This window comes from Miscanthus floridulus, chromosome 11, assembly GCF_019320115.1.
Source record: "Miscanthus floridulus cultivar M001 chromosome 11, ASM1932011v1, whole genome shotgun sequence".
NCBI classification, from domain to species: domain Eukaryota; kingdom Viridiplantae; phylum Streptophyta; class Magnoliopsida; order Poales; family Poaceae; genus Miscanthus; species Miscanthus floridulus.
In genome coordinates this window covers 15,727,689-15,736,085 of record NC_089590.1, presented here as the reverse complement: position 1 = coordinate 15,736,085, position 8,397 = coordinate 15,727,689, and the positions used below count along the sequence as shown (strand labels likewise).

The 8,397-nt window shown below is 38.5% G+C and overlaps 2 long non-coding RNA genes across 3 annotated transcripts; both read right to left on the bottom strand.

Moving 5' to 3' along the window:
* Positions 1-384: 384 nt before the first annotated feature.
* On the bottom strand, positions 385-4,668 carry LOC136494736 (uncharacterized). Of its 2 annotated transcripts, XR_010768689.1 has the most exons (4): positions 4,601-4,665; positions 4,389-4,445; positions 3,311-3,366; positions 3,174-3,200 (listed from the first exon to the last, which is right to left on the bottom strand). It is a non-coding gene; the product is annotated as an uncharacterized lncRNA (long non-coding RNA). The 2 variants fall into 2 exon arrangements; XR_010768688.1 differs by lacking the exons at positions 3,174-3,200; positions 3,311-3,366 and adding an exon at positions 385-681 and having other exon boundaries at positions 4,601-4,668.
* On the bottom strand, positions 2,326-3,169 carry LOC136494737 (uncharacterized). Its single transcript, XR_010768690.1, has 3 exons — positions 3,147-3,169; positions 2,467-2,757; positions 2,326-2,382 (listed from the first exon to the last, which is right to left on the bottom strand). It is a non-coding gene; the product is annotated as an uncharacterized lncRNA (long non-coding RNA).
* Positions 4,669-8,397: the final 3,729 nt, after the last annotated feature.

The window sequence follows — 8,397 nt, the reverse complement described above, 5'->3', positions numbered from 1 at the left end:
GAGTTAACAAAAGCCATACGAAAGCATCATGTGTTGAAGTTGAACTAAGCATGCTATAAATTACAAAAGTATTAATGTCGATATTAATCATAATGATAGTGATTTATGAAGGACTGATGTATTCACCTAAGTTGCTTTTAATTATAAACCCAATTGCATAACCATTAAACAAATTAACATTTAACTTATAAATTTTTGAGATATGAGACATGTTAAACGTCACTGCTAACACGTAGCATTAGTCAAATTATATTTTAATTTAGAAACTGAGTTAGAGTAATCATGTTTTATTTATAAATGTTGCCAGGTAGATTAAACAAGTTAAACTTAAACTTGCAACAGTAAAATGCATGTGAGAGCATCTATACAAGTTTATCATACTAGTCGATTGGCGCGTGATTCCGCGCGCTCGCGCGGTAGCACGTTCAGAGGTTATACAGGTCTATTGAAATATATTATAGGGATAAGTATTTTATTGTGGAAAAGCTATACACGGTAGCTGATCTCTAAGCCGGTGTACACAAATAGTTGTCTTCGGTGGTAGTAGCGCTGCTGATGTGTGGTGGTGCTGGTGAAGGTCTGGTGATAGGCGATGCATGATGGTGCCGATGTAAATAGGAAGTTCTCTTAGCAAGCTGTGATCAGTGGGTACGTTAAATTATTGATGAATGGCTGCCAATACTGAAACACAAAAAATAGGACTCAGTACTATTATTTGTTTGCAAACTAAATTGAAGAATAATGTGTGTACGGTAAACCTAGATTGTAATAAAATATCATATCATGGTGAAATCATGTTAACAGTGGGTAAAGCTAGGCATAGTTAAATGTACCTATTATCCTAAACTCAGTTGATATATATTCCTCTTAAATCTAAAAAATAGAACACAAGGAAAAGCGTTGAATCTAAAAAAATATAGGAATCGAATCCTAACACGGATCATGATACATTTCTCAATCTCTTATTGGATGAGGCAGTCAAAGAATTGTGACATGGTATGTTTGTGGAAGAACCATTGAAAAACTCAAATTGGCAGAGCACTTGTCCATGAAAAGGATCATGGCGCTATATGTAAGATTAATAAAAAGAAATGAGCATGTACTATGAGAACCTAACATCAAAGAAACAGGATACCTTAGAATGAGCTACAAATATCATCAACCCGAGATCCTGATAAGGGAAAGAACCTGCATATCAGCAGCCATGAATAGGATCAGGCCACTATATTTAGTCTAGGGAACACAGCTGTTAATGCACCATTTAATGGTACAAAATTGATGGAAATGCATACCGCTTTTTATCTGTACAGGTACCTTTAGTTACCTAATAGAAAGCAGAGGTAGAACCATAATGCAATTATTCCATAGAAGCACACACACGTTTCATTTCAGGACTTTTCAATTTGATACCGACAAAACCTCCAGCACCACCTTGCTCTAAAAAAACTACACCCTGAATTCTCTTTAGCCCCAACGTATTAAAGGCATATAATAATCAATGGAGGATATGACAGCTGTAGCATTAGGAGGGAAGACATTCAGAGATCTAGAAAAAAGATTCATAGATACTTGAGGTCTCCATCAGCTTCCTGACTGCCTCTTGTTTCTCTGAAAAAATAGAGTGTACCACCATGTTAACAAATTACTGGAAGCAAGATACAAGGCGCGCGCGAGGAAACAAAGCTTTTAGGCTAGCGTTACAGGGGCTGTATGAGGAAGGAATACGTAAAAGTTTGTTGCTATGTTTTTTTTATGCGAACAGTATAGTCTGCGCGCCCAGATAGGTGACCATTGAGGTTTCATGAGTGGGTTCTGTGTGAAGTGAAACAATTTGCGAGATAATTCACATGAACATTACAGTCAAGGTTCATAGTTCTAATTATACATAGGCCGCGCCCCCACGCGCGAGCGCAAATGAATATCTTTAGGTTTATAAGATACAGTCAGTTGCAATTATATTGTACTATATAAATTACAAATCAACTTCCAGATAGAAGATGCACCTCAGCAGATATTGTCATTCAAAGACACTGTGCAACAGGTTACAATTTCCAAACACTTGAACCAGCAGATCGGAACAGTGATCCAAGTGTTTAATGTAAAGTACAGGTTCATGATGCTAAAAAGAAGCAGCAAATTCAGCTTGCAGCAAAAAAAACTCCGAAAAGCCATTTAGGCTATTAACAGCAGCAACTTTCTTGAATGGGTCAGTCTATTGACTGCAAAGCAGTTTAGAGAATCATAGTTGTAGCAAAGGTCACACACATATAGCAGCTCAAAAGGTAATGAGAGTTTCTCATGCCAATAACGCATTGAGGTTGTTCTCCAAAGTACAGTGCGGCAGCTTTGCAAATAATTCTGCTTGTGTCTCCATTATTTTTACTGCGAAGGGAGAAACAAGCGATCTTAGTGCAACACAGCTGCACGACTGAGCTGTTGTTGTAGGTCTTTTAGAAACATGGTTACCTGTTGTGCAGGGACCTGCTGTGGTGGCTGTTGCTTGTAATTTCCATCTCCTGGATATCTTGTGTAAGCGTACATGGCAGGATCTTGAGGGGGCCGAGCATAAAGTCATGGATCAAAATAGCTACCATTCCACTGTGTCAGCTCTTAGGAAGGGTGGAACATAATTTCATCAAAGGGGATGTCAACTCAAGCACTAATTAAAGGGCACACAAATTAGAGGTAAAAACTTATGTGTGAGTGTACGATCCCATGCCTCCATTTAGCACCCTTACTGTCTCCTCAACTGTTGTCCTGAAGAAGCAGTTTTATTAAGCAAGATAAAATCCATCAGTTTTATTAAGCAAGATAAAATCCATACAATAGTATTTGTTTGCGAAAGTTGTGGAAGCATTTTTTTCAGGTATACTAAGCAATTGTTCCGGATATACAATAAATTTCATGTAATATGTAAATTAAGCAATTGTGCAAGTAGACAAGATAGCTACTTTGAAAGGCACAAACTGAGACTATAAGCAAGGGTACCATCCTACTGATTTTGCATAGTAGCTAATCAGGTATAACAAATAGATTTCAGGCTTATTAATTATGCCCAAGCATGAGATGTAAACTCGTGGTCTTTTTTGCAATAAAAAATAGCTACAAAATTCCTACAAGAAATGGATAGCAAGGCAGCTGCAAACCTGTAAATAAACCAGGCGAAGTTTTCTGTAGAATAGAGCTTTGCTTATGGCAGCCTACATAATAATTGCTGAAAAAATCATTTAATGGGGTAGTTGATCCATAGGACATCATGTAATGGAATAGAAATTCGCTTATAGCAGTCTATAGAAGCAAATGAGCTCACCAGTTCACTTTCTAATCTAGTTGCTCCACAGGACCTTAGTTGAAGTTGTTTCAGACCTGCAAGAAAGTAGACAGAGATGAATAGAAATAGATACATCAATAGATACATCATCAGGTTTGGGGTGTGGTCAGTAATAGAACGACCAACAAATCATGTGAAGACATCATTTTTCAGTCATAGGATTGTGAAAACGGAATTGATTTTAAAATGGCTCCCTCAATATTCTTGGACCAGTTTCGCTGTACAAATACGCTGCAAGTAGAACACCTAGCAAATCCGAACCCCATTAGCAAAATATTTTGTACTGGCTCTCATTATTAAGTGGACCATTTTTTCATATACTATTTATACCTAGACATTGTCAACCAATGTCGTTGCATATACATGAGAACAATGGGAGATGACAACACTAAACTTTAAAAACACTGATTTGAAGACATCAGCTTTAATGTGGTAACAAACTTATTATTTTCGAACAGAGCAACGACAGGCATCATATACCAGCTGAAGGCTTCTTCTATGTCTGAATGGACTATTAATGATGCACAAACCCGAAATCATTCTTTTGTAATTTCCATCCAACTTTGGCCATGACGAAAAATTAAGTTAATTGTGAGCAACCTAAATCATGCATTGAATCCTTGCTGCTGCTGAACTAAAAAAATTGAATTATGGTTTGTAACCGTTACAGTATCAGTCATTAAGAAAACTCTATATTTCGAATCTGATAAAGATCTGACATCATGTTTGTTGGCTCAGCAATGAACTGGATAAGCAGGAAATCTAACTGAACAAAAAAAGGCTAAAAAATAGGTAGAAGTAATTAAGTGAGTTTAATTTCTAACAAATCCACATAGAAATAATTGAGGAATTTGTAATGGATTTTACCAAGCACCAACTGGCCATGGACATAGTCAAATCACTAAATTTCATTGATCCGTTCTATTCTATCTCAACAACTAAACGCATTTAAGATCTGAGACCATTGCTTTATAAAGGAATCAAGCTTTGACATCATTGCATATAAAATAATTGTACTCTAAAAATAGAGCACCATTATTCGGAGGTAGCATCGTACCTTCTATGGAGTAGGGGACCGTACGAAACATGGCAACGTTAGTGTTTATACACTGGGCTTCAACAAATAAAGCAAAATTCTGAAACAATATGATTCATTTTGCAAATCAGGAGATAGGAGAATTTACATAAGAATCCATTCAGCTGGTTTCTAATCTGATTGCAGTGGACAGAATGTGCAAACACTTCACAAGCAGAGTCACAAGAACTGACCAAAATGATATCTCAAAAATTAGCCGAACCCCTCCTCTTTCTTCAGGACCTCAGGAGGCCGAACCGGCAATTGGACAATATATAGCTAGGGTTAGTGCATATAGCATGATTAACAATACAGGTATTTAGCAAAGGTTAACCAATATACATGTCTATCAGCATGACTAAAAGCACAAGCGGTAGGTATCATTGTAGTAAGTGAACCTTACACCATCATGGTAGAACCGAGGTCTGAAAGATTGGTAAGCCCAAGATGCGATGATAAATGTTAGGCACTGGCAAATTTGATGTGATTGTCATCAAACCAGTTCAGTTGTGATGGTGAACTGAATCATCAAAGAGGTAGAAGTGTGTACTGGCGGTCTAAGCCATGGTTCAAACAAGGAATTTGTGCAAAAGAAAATGGAAAAGGAAATGTATAAATATCAGCTTGCCAACCTCTTTTGGGAGGGGATAATTATATATAATAAGTAAGTAGGCAATCATACACTGGTATTAGAAACTATAATAAATTAGCAGGCAATCATGTAATGATATTGATATTAATTCTTAACATAATAAATTTCTGCAATTACTTGAGCAAAATGCTCAAATAATATAGTGACTGCTACCTAGAACACTACCTTTAAGAGTTTTTTTTTTCCAGAGCAGCAACCCTACGTATAATAAAAATAATTACGTACCCAGAAAAAATGAATTAAAGGGATCAGAGGCATAATCAAATAAAAATCTTAGGGAGGAAGAAATAGAACAGAGCATTGTATTTACAGAGCTGTTTTCCATTTACAGATGTATGGATATGGAAAACAAATATGGAGATGGGGATGGGGATTAATGGGAACAATCAGGTGATCAAATTTACGGAAAGAACAACATATTTTGGCAATCGAAGACACACATGTGTTCCCATTGCAAGAAAACGAATGGATCTGTTATGGACAATATATAGTGTGCAGCTTTTCCATTTAAAAAGAACAATGAATTTAGTGGAATCAGGTGGAATAAGTTCATGTTCATTAGGTTAATCTAAAATGACTTATCGGAGTGTCATTGCTTTGATGGATAGCCAAAAAAAAATTGAATCTAATATGAAGAAAGCTACAGACTATATAGTAGTGTCTCAATCTACATGCATGATAGTCTCAAATTTGGATCTGGAGCGCATGACCTAGAGCAAGCATAGAAAGAAAATGAGTGTGCAGGGATAAAAATTAGAGAGTACCTGTACCCCCTATTGTTGCAGTCTGCTATCAGTCCAAAGGATTGCAAGAGGATCGATAGTTACCTCAGAAAGGATAAGGTGAAGACGCAAAGTGGATACATTGGCCCATGGTGTTTGAAGAGCAATACTCTGAGGCACCTAGCTAGTTTATAGAGGTTGTGAATGCATCCATTCAGTGCAGCATTCTGTTATGTATTCACAAATTAAATTGCAGCCTGTAAAATCAAAGAGATGCCAAGCAAAATAATGAGAAAAGCACCCAAAATCTGTAAGGACAAATTCGACACGAACATACTGAAAGTTTGGCTGTGCAGGAAACATACATTAAGCACCCAATGATTGGAAGAAGTAACATATGCATGCCTGAACGCAGCGAGCATGAGAACAAAGTAATGCTCCAGTTCAAATCAAGTAGACTAAGTTGGAACTATTGAAGATGTAGTTGTAAGGAATATATATAGTTTTTTTTTCTACTTATAACCACAAAGACGTAGTTCTAAATAAATAGCAATAATTGTCCAGAATATATCAAAAATAGAGTATGGAAAAAATTGATGCATGTGTTTGTTGCACTCATATCACTATTAGAAATTAACACATTCCTTTTTAAGCAAATATGGCTATATATCTCTTTAGCGGTAAAAACATGCATGTATGAAGTGGTGGTCTGTGAACATATGTAAACTGAAACTTCAAAGAACGCACCGTACGAATCTAACATGTTCATAGGAGTGCACCGTATTCATAGCAGCAAAAACCTGAGGATAGGAAAGCGATGGTATAATTCTTCACTATTTGCTATTCAGGACCATTGTCATCTAGCGATATGTATTCTCTGTTTAGCACAGCATGTGAGAAAACCTTACATAACAACAGATAATGCGACGACTGGGTGAAAATGAACCCAAAACTAATCATAAATCCAAAACTATATCAAATTAGTAACCCTGATGTAGCAGGAAAAAATCAATTGCACAGAGCTGCACAAATGAATAGGATCAAACTCAGGCTATTTTTTTTGACAAAGCATTTATATAACAGCGTCACAGAATGTGTAAGTGCATTATTGCTGATCTCTGCTAGGAGAAAACTAATTAGTAGATCAGTCTACTCTTCATAAGCATGGATAAATAAATTTGTTATAGCCCATGCTAACCATATATTCTAAAAAATTTGTATCATATGCGGAGAACTTTTAGCTCACCCAAAAATATTAGGCTTGACACACCAACAGGAAAATAGAACTTTCACTGAGACGACAACACAACAATAGATGTGGCCAATTTCATTGAATGAAACTGAAAGCTATATAAAATCAAGTCAGTACTGCAAATCAGTTACATGTGTAGATCATCAAACCCTTAGATGGTTAGGCATGTGTGTCCAGCTCCATGCGTGCACCACGGGCCTGAAGCATCTCTTGCTCATTCACCTGCACAAAGGAGAAGATGGAATGAAGGAGGAACTGGAGGAGGCACATAAAGCACAGGCACAACCATAAAGGCGAAAAAACAGGGTGCAAGGCAATGGCCCCAGATAATATCATGAAGGAAACCTTTACAAATTTTAGAGGCCTCAGAAATATATGAACCATCATTTAACCATGATCATGGGCACAGGCACAACCACAAAGGCGAAAAACAGGGTGCAAGGCAAAGGCCGCAGATAATATGATGAAGGAAACCTTGGCAAACTGTAGCGGCCTAACAAATCTATGAATCATCATTTAACCATGATCCTGGAGTATGAAGGCACGAAAGTAAATGGAAAATGGCAAGTCTCTCACAGGATCTTGATGGGCAAGGTGTACCAATCAGGAAAGCAGGTGGTGACATGTCGCTGAAGCGGTCCAATGAAAGAATTCTAGGAGACGTGGATGGGCTGGCCGCCGAGTTCATTTTCATCACAGGCCATACGGGGAAAAAATATTTCCATCACGTGCATAGAGCACCAGGCTAAAAACAGTAGCTTCAACATAAACGAAACAAAATATCTCAAATCCCAGGGAGGGCTTCGCATCTGTAAGGTTAAAGAAGAGTTCATTTTCATCACAGGCCATACAGCAAAAAAAAATCTTTCCATCACGTGCACCGAGCATCAGGGTAAAAATAGATGTATATATAAGCGAAAACAAATTCCAAGGATAGATAGCAGGTTTGATACACTGTAAGCAGGCAAACATCACAGCAGTAGGCATAGGCCAAACCCTAGAGAATGTATTCATGGCAATATGGTGAGAAATCATGGAGACAAAAGCAAAATTAGAGAATAAGAGGAAACGGGAACACCTGAGTGTGCTGCGTGCTAACCGCGGCACCGCCAAGGCCGACCAGCACCTGGGGCGCCCACCATAGGAAGCCGCATCGGGAGAAGAGAGAGGGTGCGCAAAGGAGAGCGCACCGGCTGCTCCCAGCAGCGAGGCCCGGCCGACGGCGGCAACGAAGCTGGGGAGGCTCGACGCCGGCATGGGTAGGGGCGTGACGCCATGGCCGGCCGGTCTCGCCTCGCCCGCCGCTAGGGCCCATGGACGCGCGCGACGCAGATAAGCTAGCGCGGTCGGGGCCTACTGCAGCGC